The sequence below is a fragment of the Pinus tabuliformis genome, chromosome 1_1, assembly GCF_031772625.1.
Source record: "Pinus tabuliformis cultivar Carrire ecotype Pingquan chromosome 1_1, CPIR1, whole genome shotgun sequence".
Taxonomy (NCBI): Eukaryota; Viridiplantae; Streptophyta; class Pinopsida; order Pinales; family Pinaceae; genus Pinus; species Pinus tabuliformis.
Genome location: NC_142297.1, coordinates 656,803,327 through 656,816,367, shown reverse-complemented (window position 1 = coordinate 656,816,367; position 13,041 = coordinate 656,803,327).

Sequence of the window (13,041 nt, the reverse complement as noted above, 5' to 3'; positions counted from 1 at the left end):
GGCGAGCAGTCAACATGGCTATCAGAGGTCGATGCTACCGAATTGTGCAAACGGGGGGACCAGTCCCTTAGTATCCGAGGGATACAGGGAAAATCTCTATGGAAGTGGTCTCCCTTGCATATGACGCATGGCATTTTAGGCCTTACGAGTGCTGTGTGTGGATTTTTGTCAGATGATACTTGTTTTCCCCCAGTCGCCTTAGGCTCCTTCTTCTTCTTTTCTTTCTTCTTCTTCTCCTTCTTCTCCTTAGGAACCCAGTTTTGTGTTCGACCAGTTCCGTCAAGCGAAGAGGAAGGGGGAGAGGAAGATGAAGTGGAAGGCTGGTGGGCAACTCTTGTCTGATCTAACTGTTGACTTGACTGTTCAGGAATTGTGGTATTCTGAACGACATTGGTTGAAAAGAGCCAGACTGGTAGGCCAATTATCAGTCCTAGAGGCGACAATGTGGCCATGTGGGGCGCACCAACATCTCCCAAGAGGAGAAGGGACTAGGATTTCCATCAAGGGGAATTCCTTGGTTGGTGTGCTCCATCTTTTCAACCTAAAGATCAACGCGGGAATAAAGGGTGATTATTCCGTTTAAAATAAATTGTTAACGACGCTTTAGACACAACTTGCTTTTTCACTTTTAAAGAGTCGAGAAAAAGCTAAAGATGACTCTAGTCTCCTTCGATGTTTTCACGAGCCCGAAGTGACAAATGCTCGGATGGACTTTTTCTGTTATAGAGTCTGAAAAAGGCTAAAAGGAACTGCTCTGGAGTTCTAGGCAGAGGGTGTGCCAAACTTTTCGAAAAACTGCAGAATACTTTTTAAGGTACGGGCGGTCGATCTTCGTGAATGCTGTGTTCACTGCATTGCGATCAGTAGGGCGGCCGACACGGCTTCCTAAGGATAAAGGATATATGCCTATAGGGGTCTCCCAATATATACGCGACGGTACGTGGGAGCACAATCTGTACTAGCGCTATCGTCCCTCAGGAGGAATCACCCATCTTCCACGAGATCGACAGTCACTAGGTTTAACGATGCCGGAACACGTCTCTAGCCTAAACCTCTATGTTGTGCATTATGTTGCAAAGCATTGTTAGGTTCATTCAGTTTATTTTAAGTTGATATTTTTAGAAGTTTGCCTTTTAGGATCACCACGAGATGTATGGTATAATTCCTAAATGCAGTCTAAGATGATAAGCAAGCTTTATAATCTTTTCAACTTTCAAAATCCTAGCTACTAAGGGAAAAGAAAGACACTATCTTTTCTCAAAGAGCAATCAGCACACTCTAATGCACTCTTTCCTAATTCAATCATGCAAACTTATCAAAATGCAAATGCACAATGCAGGTGTTTGTTTTCCGCTTTCTTAGTATAGATGCCTACAAAGAAAGCTTTTTGTACAACTTTGAATTTGCTTTTAAATGACAAGATATAAACAAGTTTACTTTTTTGAAATCAACAAGGGTAGAAGAGATTACAATCACTTTGCGATTTTCGAAATGAATACTTGTTTCGACACTTAAAAGAGACAAAATCAAACCAATAAGCAAAAGCAAATGTATAATCAACTGTAAACAGCAAATGAACTCTCTCCTAAGATCACAATCAATCAGATCTGAATCAAGGGCTACAGGATGATTATTTCACTCATGCAAAGGAAAACTGCAAATAACGCCACAAACACATAAAAACACTCACAGTATTTTTGTACAAAAGGAGGCGGAATTCAAGCAAAGAAAAGGAGTTATCAAACTGGTACCTATGCTGGTTAAAGGCTGCAAAAAACAGAGATCAAAACAGGGCAACGGACAGCAGAGAACCCCAGCTGCTCAAGGCCAAACTGGTTCACACTGAGGATTTGACATTCAGCGCAGGTAGCCTTCACGGGACCTGCGTTGAAATGCAGACTGCCTTCACAACAGTTGCGCTGAAGGAGAAACTCTCGTTTCTCTTGGGTTCCAGGTCATAAAATGCTCAAAAATCAACAGTTTCAGGCCAAATCCGAAACACAAGCAAGGTATAATCAAAGGGATGCTTTGAGAGGGTACTAAGATCTATCACAAAGGATCATCAACTCATTTGTGAGTCCATTGTTCAGATCATAGACAAAATCCAGTGAAGGATCAAGGCAGCAACAGTCTACTTTGCAGAAGCAGTTCGATTGTTGTTGTTGAGTCTATGAAACAAACAATGATGTAAACACAAATAAAATGACTAAAACAGATCTCCCCAGTGGAGTCGCCAATTTGTTGTGGGGAAAAATGCCTATGCAGGATGATCCTATCCACCTAAGGTGTGACAGTGCCTTAGCAACAAACAGATACAACTACTTTGGTTTCTTCCTTTATGAAATGTGAAAGAGGGGAGATCAATGGACTTACCGGTGTCTTCCGTTTGTCCCTCGATCTAGATCCTCTTCTCTTTGGGTGTTCACAGCTACTTGCCTCCTCGCTCGCTCAAGAGAACAACTACTTGATTCCAACGAGATCACAAGAGAACAACTACCTGCGACAAGAGAACAGCTACTTGCGACAAGAGAAGAACACAACACAAAGGAAAATATTCATATTCATAAATGATTCAGGATTAGAAGTAAATCAAATACACTAATGCAATCATACAAAATACACCAGTATATAGGAGAGAACCAAGATAGCTTTATTGATAAATAATAAGGTTCAGGAAGAGATACAACCTAGAGGGCTCCAATCCAGCATCTCCTTCCCAACAGAATGGAATTCCTATCTTCACCACCCTTCAAAGCATTAAGCACCCAATGATCCAATCTCAAACCAACAACAATTCTTTGCAATAACAAAATTCCAGCCTCTAGATCTCATGGAGGAGAGATCTATATATAGTTATTTTGGAGAGAGGATGAGTCAGCTTGAGATCTGACTAGTGTCCTCTCCCTCTCTCAGTTCTTGAGTCCACTTGGAGGTTCTTGCTTCAACTTGGAGATTTGGAACCTCTTACTCATCACCAGTTGAATTCCCTGAGGCAAGTGTCATTTTGGAAGCTTCCTGGGCATTGACAAATTGAGGAATGAGCCTGCCACTTGTCCAAACTTGCTCAGCGCAGGTAGCTAGTGTTGGAGTTGACATTCAATGCAGGTAGCCAGTGTAGCAGTTGACATTCAGCGCAGATGCTCAGTGGAGCAGTTGACATGATCCTGAATTGACTTGTTTTTGAGCAGTTTCAGGTGGAGAACTTCTGTGAATTGCTGTGGTTTGTTAGCCTTGTTCCTCTAGGGGTAGGAACAACATGTTTAGGAACTTTGGATCCCTTAGATTATGGACATTTCATGCTCCATGATGTAAGGCACAAAAATTTCTATAACACCTGATCAAGAGGGAGTTTGAATTAAGATCACCCCTGATTACAAAGGAGTGACAATTGTGTTTTTCCATGTCATGTGTCATGCACTATGTTGTACCTTTGAGATAGTAATAGGTCAAGCTACCAATGCCAAAGCATCTAAAATAATTGTTTTGGGAGTTTTTGGTTTTAGTTTTGGAAGACCAATGAATGAAGACAAATGTAGAATTAATGTAATTAATCCTTTGGGTTATATTAATGCTTCATCAAAGGGTTTCTATAAAGCATTACATAGTGATATAGATCAAAATAGTGGTGAGTAGAAGACAAAACAAATATGATTATCACAGTTTCCAGATTCTAAAACAAAAAAATCATAAGTACGAAAACCTTCTTAACTACATTTAAAAGATCAATGCAATATACTTGAGCTTACACAAGATGCTGATGATTTATTGATTAGAGGTGATTAGTGTTTGGTCAATTTAGTGTGTCCTAAATTGCTAATTAAAATGTCAATCCGGGATCCGTAAACTGACGAAGTGAGGTGTACTATATGTACAATATAACCATTTTCTTAGTCTTTTGTCGTTTTTGGGTTTTTTTTAGTTTGTTTTTGGGTTTATCTTCTATGGATTCCCTAGTGTGTGATGGAAAAATTGAAAGTTAAGTATGGATGGTAATGGTGATTTCTACAATGTTTTTCCAAACTTAAAAGTTTTCAAAAAGAAAGTTCCAAACTGACTGTAATGAAATCAATTCTCAAAAGGAAGTAAATGTACCAAAACAGTGAACTAGTGACAATAGCCCAGTATCCTTACTGCTGTATGAAAAAGAAAGTAAAAACTGAACTTAAAGCAACTCAAAGACTGAAAGAAAAGCAAACTAAATCACACTACTTCAACCCCCGTTCTGACTCTTCACCTTTCGACTCACTCCGTCTATAGGAAGTAATCATAAACAAGCTGAGTAATATGATGTGTAAATTGCAGGAAATTAAATTGCATAAAAGGAAACTAAGATTTAACTACTCTTTCATATTTCAACTCTTGAAAATGAAATAAGTAATCCAATCTATAACTTGCAGGAAAGCAAACTAAATCATACTACAATAAGTAATATTCTGATTCCTTACTAATAGAGTCACTTGACTATAGAAAGGAAATCATAAATAGATGAGTAATATGATGTCTAAGTAGCAGAAAAGTAAATAAGCAAAACACAATTTGAAAAATGACAGTGCTGGAATTAAACTCAGGAAATGAAAATCAACAGAAAGGACAAGATGATCTCATGTCAGTAGTTCTCAAAAATATGTAAATATGCCTGGGCTACCTACAAAAACCTATAAAAGAAGCACTGATTAGCTAACAGTTATAAAAGAAAACATAAAGGAAATCTGGACAGCAATGAACATCAGAGCAACGCAATATATATACAAGCAATGATTTAAAAACAGTAAATGAAAGCAAGTAAGAAACTATACAAAGCTTTGGTGTACAGGGGTCCTCTGCAACCTCGGCCAATCAATCACTTAGTCAGAAATCAGATTCAGGAATGTTGTCTTCTCATGTATTTAAAGTGCAGTAATAAAACAAAGTGAAGCACAGTACAGTGGGCTGATAACAACAGTCAAAATTACATTTCAAAAACTAACTATCCAGCGTATATCAACGCATTATTTATAAGTAAAGGTGCTGCAACTAAATCCTAGATTTTATGCTGCCAAGAGACACGTAAATCTCCTTGACCCGATATCTAGTGTGATGGTCATCATGACAGCTGAATCCATGGAGTGGTGGCTGCTCGATTCTATTCACGGGCTGCTCTACAGGTGTGCCAGTACCTCCAGAAACTAAGGATCATGCCACGCAAACCTTCACGTGGGCAAAACAGAGCCGTGCCACCGCAAAACTCCTCATTTGGCCCTTCCTTTGACCGTTGTTGGCCACGACCGTTTATGAGTGATTAGGCTGAACTGAGGGGACACACTCCACGTACACGTCACTTGCAGCTTACCCATGTGGTTGGTTTGTCCATTGGACACCTGTAGCATAACTTTTAACAAAATGGCTGCGGAAACTTGGGCTAGCTGCGGAAAGTGACAAGTTTCTGCAGCTGCTTGAACAAAAATCTAAATCAAACAACAGTCATAAAAATAGTTAGGAAACCATTTCATAAGCTCTTTTTAGACTAATATGCAACGATTTGACAACTTTGTGGATGAAGTAAATGGAAAAAGAAGGCTGAAAGGGTATATAGGGAAGTGCAGGTTTGGGACTCAACATACCCCCACTGTGAAGGTGTTGCATGTCCTCATGCAACCAAAATTTAGTCACTTCTCTCTAATCCATATGTTTTGATGCTTCTGCTAGGACATCTAGCCCTCTTTTCTTCTTCTTTGGTGCTACCACCATTCTTGGTTTCCTTATTAGACATCTGAGTTTGAGATTGATTAATGCTCTGCTCAACTTTTTGCACTTTTTCTTCATTTTCTTGTTTTTCTTTTGCCATAGTCCTAAATGGAGCATAGTGTTATCATGATATTTTTATCTACTTTTCTATGCTCTTTGAGTGCTTCATTTTCCTTCTTGATATGCATGTTTATGACCTCTAATTCAAATACCTCCTGTTTTAAGGACTGAACTTCTGCATCTAGTGGCAGAGTGGTACTTGGACCTGCAGCTGATTTTTCTAATGATTCCAAGTAGTCATATACTTCCTGTTGATTGGGATCTACTTCAGGTGTCTTTAATGGACTGAGTTCAAAATCTAGTGGAGGAGGAGGATTGCTCTAGTTCTGGCCGAGAAGGGCTTTCATCATGTGGAGGACTGGTTTCAATGCTTGGCTGAGGACGAGGTGGACTATGGCCAGCTGGAGTTTTCTTAGGTGTCTCTCCACCCAAGTCAATGAAGTGGGGCCGTTTTATTTGTGTTTTACTCCCTTTTCCTCTTAAACTTGTGCTTCTCCTTAAGTATGGTGGACAAGTACTCTTTTCTTGTATACTATGTTTTCCTTTTTCCTTTTTCTTTGCTATAGCAGCAACCTGAAGTTGTACTAATCTTTCTGACAAAGGTTGATAATCCTCCTCTATGGATGGCTCAGGTGATTGGTAGACTTCTTGGATGGTCCTTTTTCCTTTTTCTTTCTTCTATTTCTTGTCTTTAGTTTTGTCTTCTTCTTCTTTTTGACCAATTTATTGAGTTTCTGTAGTAGGGGAGTCTTGGACTATGGTGCTCTTTTCTCTTCTCCTACTGTTTCTTGGTTTCTTTGGTGTACTACTTTCAGAGGCCTCAGATGGCTCTTGGAAGTAGTTTCTTATCAAGAATTGTTCCCATGTATCTTTTTTTTTCTTTAGTTGGTCTTCAATAAGAATTTTTATAAGTCCATGATGGTATAGATGAGGGTTAATATTGCCTATGTGTTTTCGGACTATAATACTCATCTTCTTCAAACTAAACAGTAAGAAATAAGGAAATTAAGAGTCTGATTCTCTAAGAAATTCATCAACAGTCTAGCATGGTACATGTGCATCGAACCAAATCATCCTTCAAAAGTGACAAATTTTTGGATAACTAACAGTAGACTAGCCCATTCTTCCTTCAATGCATGAACAAGAATTCCTTTAGTAAACACAGTGGTGTCCATACCTGGGTTTCTTAGCATAATTCTCCATGCCTGTTCATCCATGCTTTTATTTTTGAACCATCTCTCACCTTCCTGAGGTAAGCCTGTGGCAGCTGCTACTGTTGTTTCGGTCACCGTGAGCTTCAAATCTCCAATCTCCACATTTTGACCATCGAAAAACTGTGCAAAAAGCCTTGGTTACTTCTTTGTTATAGCCTTTAAACTTTTGAATGAAGTGTAACCATTTGGCTTTCTTTAGTAAATCCTTGGCTTGAGGGTAACCTTCTAGATATTTCGGTCCTTCTGGCTCCGCCCTTAGTAGTTTTCCCATTCCTTTCTATGTTTTAGATTTCAACTGAGGATGTAATTGCGTATGAGGATTTTAGCAGAGGGAAGTAGCTCAGTTGTAGGGTTTATGGTAAAATGCAATGGCTGCAATCGATAGCAGGTAACAGGAATGCTTCAGATTATAGGCGGAACAGAGGATAAGCAGTAGTGAATGAGTTCACAAATTGAAATGCATGTGTATGAAAAAGGAAGATCTTAAATGAAATGGTAAGTCAACGGAAGTGGAGGCGAGATCTTTTTTTTTTTGAAATAATGGCTACATATAGAAGATCACACGTTTTTGATAGATGGCTACAGAAAATACAGTGGAGAAGAGCTGTAAAGGGATTGGTCAAATCTTATGAGCGTAGGTGGCAAATGAAAGTGCAGTCAACTTGAGTTTAAACCCGAAAACCCATCATGAGACCGTTAAGAAATGAATGCATGGTGTATGGAGTAATATCGTGGGATAGGAGTGGGTAATGGAACTATCATATCGAATCATTGCACATAGTATAACTTTTTTATGGTTTGATAACTATGCATAATCATGACTTTAATTGCTATTTGATAAAAAAATTTGCTCATACCTTTGGAAACTTTGTCATTTCTTGCTCATAGCTTTTAACCAACTGTTCTTTCTTGATGTCTTGGAGATGCTCCATGTATTCATGGCATTTTCTCACTTACACCTGCATTTTCATGATTTTTGTACTAACATTTTGACTGTGAATTTGAAAAACAGAGTGGTGGTAGCTTCGGAAATCGTTTCTGGCTGCGAAAACTGTTTCCAGCTGCGGAAACTGCGACAGCACCCACTTAGCCGAAAAAATATAGTTAGAAAAGAACTAACTGAGTGAAAATAGTCCTGAAAGGAACTTTTATTGATGAAATGAAAATGAAATGAGTGGAATGGAATGAAAATGAAGTGGAGTGAAGTGAAGAGAAAATGTGAATGAGATGGAGATAGAGTGGAATGGCAAATGAGGTGGAGTGAAGATGGAAAGAGAAGGAGAGGAGATTTTTTGGAAAATATGGAGTGTCAAGTGTCCCTAATTTTCACTTCATATTTTTTGTATAAGACTGCCAATCTATGATTGTTTTCAGGCTTATACAATTTTTTCATTTGTTTTTAACTGAAAGAAACAAAGGCTAGGCTGGTGGGGAAGAAGGATTCTTCTCCACCAGCCTTATTGCAGAATTCTCTTGGAACATCTTGACAAATTCTTCTTTTGAGAGTGGCTTATGATAAATTTTCAATCGGTGGCCATTCAAAATAAGAGAAATACGGAAGTCATCAACGGTCTTGATTCTTACCGCTCCATTGTTAAAGACTTTGTCAATTTCATATGGCCCAAGCCAATGGGTCTGAAATTTACCTTTAAAGTCTTTGAACTTAGAATCAAACAGTAATGCCCAATCCCCCTCTTGAAACTTTCTCTCTTTGATGTATTTGTCATGCCACTTAGCTCTTTGATGTTGAACTAGATCAGTGCTTAAAATTGCTTCTTGTCTAATCTCATCTAGCTCATTCAGCTGCTCCATTCTGTGCTTTTGGGCTTCTGATAGATTCATCCCCAATTGGACTACCATCTTAAAAGTCTTGACTTGAAACTCAATGGGGAGTAGGACCTCTTTCCTATAAACAAGTTCATAGGGAGAATGTCTTGTTGTATTCCTCCATGTAGTTCTGTAGGCCCATAAGGCTTCAGGAAGCCTTTCTGCCCAATATTTTCTGTGTAGATGAACAGTTTTGGTGATGATGCTCTCAAGAACTTTGTTTGTAGACTCCACTTGGCCATTTGCTTGCGGATGGTAAGGAGTAGATTTTCTGTGCTTGATTTTGTATTCTTCCATCAGCTTCTCCATCAAGTTAGATGTAAATTGACTTCCCTGATCTGTCACAATTTCTCTTGGGACACCAAAACGAGTAAAAGTATCCACAAAAAGAAATTGAACAACTGAATTTCCAGTGGCAGAAGGCAATGCTTTGGCTTCTACCCATTTAGTGACATAATCAGTGCATACCAATATATATTTTTTCTGCTTAGATGGTGGATTAATGGGTCCAATGAAATCTAAAGCCCATTTTTCAAAGGGTTCGATGAGTACCTGTGGTTGTAATGGCATTTCATTTGAAAGAGTTGGTCTCCCAACTCTTTGGTAGTTGTCACACCTTCTGACATATCGTTTTGCATCTTTGAAAAGGGAAGGCCAATAATATCCTAAAGAAAGGATTTTATAGGCCGTCCTTTTGTCAGCAAAGTGTCCACCACATGGTTCATCATGACATACCTTGAGGATGTCAGGCATTTCAGCTTCCCAAACACATCTTCTGATCACACAATCTAGCCCTGTTTTAAACAATTCATTAGAAATCCATGAATAACTTGAACTCTCCTGAATAATTCTTCTTCTTTCACCAGGAAATAAATGTGGAGGTAGCTTTCCTGTAACCAAATAGTTAGCAATATTTGCATACCAAGGAGTCTTAGTAGTTACTGAAAATAAATACTCATATGGAAACTTATCCTCTACAGGAGAATCTTCATTAGTATTTTGGATTCTAGACAAGAAATCAACTACTGTATTTTGTTTCCCTGGTCTATCCAACACAGTAATATTGAATTCTTGTAAATGTAAGAGCCATCTTGTAACTCTGCCATTAGTAACAGGTTTATTCATGAGATATATAATAGCAAAATGATCAGTATGGACAAAAGTTTCATAGCCTATTATATAATGTCTAAACTTATTGATTGCATGAACAACAACTAAGAACTCTTTTTCAGTCATAGTATAGTTTAACTCGGTGGGAGTCAAATTTTTACTGGTGTAGTAAATGAAATAAGGAACTAAATCCTTTTGTCCCAACACAACCCCTAGAGCTGTATCTCAAGCATATGCGGAAATATGGAAAGGAAGTTTCCAATTTGGCCCTCTCAAAATCGGTGCTTCAGATATTCTTGTTTTCAAAGTTTCAAATGCATATTGAAAATCAGGATCCTGTTTGAATTCATAGTCTTTTGTAAGTAATTTGAAGAGTGGAGATGCTATTTCGGTGAAGTTTTCAATAAATCTTCTATAGTATCCAGTAAATCCAAGAAAACTTCTAACATATTTTTGACAATTTGGAATAGACAACTTGGAGATGACTTCAACTTTTGATCTATCAAATTTAATCCCATCCCCTGAAATATGATGTCCTAAAACAATCCCTTCAGTAAACATCATAAAGAATTTTTCATGACTAAATGATAGGTTTGTTTCTTTACATCTTATAAGGACTTTTTTCCAAATTCTCTAATGCCTCTTCAACCGAATTACCATAAACTGTAAAATCATCCATATAAACCTCTATAAGATCATGGATTAGATCAGAAAAGATTCCTAGTACTACCCTTTGAAATGTTGCGGGTGCATTACATAATTCAAAAGGAAGTATTCGATAAGCGAAAGTTCCCCATGGACAGGTAAATGTGGTCTTGTCCTGATCTTCAGGTGCTACCTGAATCTGATTATAGCCACTAAAACCATCCAAAAATGAAAAATACTTTTTGCCTGCTAAAGTATCTAATACCTTATTGATAAAGGGTAAAGGAAAGTGATCCTTCAAAGTTGCTTTGTTCAATTCCATGTAATCAATGCATACCCTCCATTTACCATTCTTTTTACGTACTATAACCAAAGGAGAAACCCATCAGCTATCTGAAATTGGATTTAAATGAAGTTTACATTGAGTAGATTTTGGAGCTCTTCTTTCACTATCTCCCTAAGTTTTGGATTCATCCTTCTCTGAGGTTGTCTGATTGGTTTACTGTTTTCCTCAATGTAGATGTGATGAATGCAAGCCTTGGGGTCAATACCTTTCATATCAGTATATTCCCATGCAAATGCAGTAGAATGTTTTTGCAAGATTTTGGTTAGTTCTTCCTGTTGTTATCTTTCCAACTTTTTGTTGATATTCAATGTTTTACCTGGAAAGATTTCAATGGCGGAACTACCAAACTCTTCTGTAGAGAAAAGAGACATTTGTCTAGATGATAGATACTCAATGTCAGAATCTAACTGAAATTGTGTGTGGTCATATTCTGAAGATGTTTCAAATTTTTTTAATGTGTTCAGAATTTGACTATCTTCACTAACTTCAGAAATGGTAAAGACAATTTGTATAGTATCCTCATCATCAACCCACTCATTATCTCCTATTTCTGTAATTTCTTTTGCTGGAGGATACAGATTGAATTTCTTTGTCGAATTACCATCAGAAATATACATATCCCCAGACCTACAACTGATGAAAGCATCAGTTGTGGCTAGCCAAGATCTTCTTAAGATGAGAGGGTGTCCTCCTAAATTACTCTTGGGAGTTAAAATCATGAAATCTACTGGATATTCCCAAGAGTCTAAGGAGACCCAAATGTCTTCTAATACACCATCTGGTTTGATAATTGATCAATCTACAAGTTGCAGTAAAGTAGGTGTAAAAAGAAGATTAGGAAGTTTCAGCTGTTCCATAGTCTGTCTACTCATAATGTTGATAGCAGCCCCTAAATCAATCAAAGTATTTGGAATTTCTACCCCATTGATATGTGTTTTGACAATTGGACTACCGGGATCTACATACTTCTGCATAGTAATTTTTCCCATCATGATATCTGCAATTTTTTCTACCAGGTGGATTCTTCTTGTATCTCTAAGTTTCCTTCCTGGTCTTTTAAGACTCAACTCCTTTATTGTTTTTGCTATAATAGGAATCTCTCTAATGGCTTGTAACAAGGGAATCTTGATACAAACATTCTTCAATTCATCTACAAAATCAGAGTTAGGCAACAAGATTTGTTTTTCCACCCCTTTGTCAATTTGTAATCTTTCAGGAAAAGGAGATGTGGATGAAGATGCAGGTTGCTCAACTATAGGAGTTGTGGGGGTTAGCTCTTTTTATTTTTCTTTATGAGTGCTTGGGTTTTGAAGAGATGCCTCAGAACCTTTATTGGCTTCAAGAGAATCTTCCTTAGAAATGCTTTGCTTTTGGCCATCTATAGAAGGTTTATATAAAACTCGACTAGATCTGAGTTGTACATCATTGAGAGGAACAATCATATAGGTAGGAAATTGTTGACCTTCTACCATGTAAGCATTTTGAGGGTTTTTATTATTGGGATTTGGAAATGACTGGGAAGGAAGTTGATTTGACTTCTGTTGGAATGGAAGCAAGAGTTGAGAATTTGAATTCTGTTGAGAAGGTTGTTGTTGTTGTTGTTGTTGAAATGGCAATGATAGCTGTGGATTTTCATTTGGAAGTTGTGGAGCTTGTTGGTTTTGAAAAGATGGAGGATATTGATAAAATTGAGCAAATCTCCCATAAGGATTTGGCATGCCTTGTACCCATGATTGAAAAGGATTTTGAGGTTGGGACCAAGGTTGTTGCCAAGGATTCCAATTTGGTGGGGTTTGAAAGTTCATAGAGTTGTTAAACCCTTGATTTTTTTGCCCCTGCCAAGGTCTCCTTGCAACAAAATAGAGAGACTCAATTGTACTTGGATCTTCTTGGAAGACAACTTTGAGCCCTGGAATTGAAGGACAATCCTTGGTCTCATGATTCTCTGAACAAATCACACATGTTTCTACAACTTTTGCATCCAAGGGACATTCCCTTAGAGTATGTTTCTTTCTACATTTTGGGCAAAAGATGGCCAAAGCTTCAGCTTCTACTTTCTGCTTATTGTGTATCTTAAGAGTGTCTAATTGCTCACTAAGATTCCCTAAGATATCA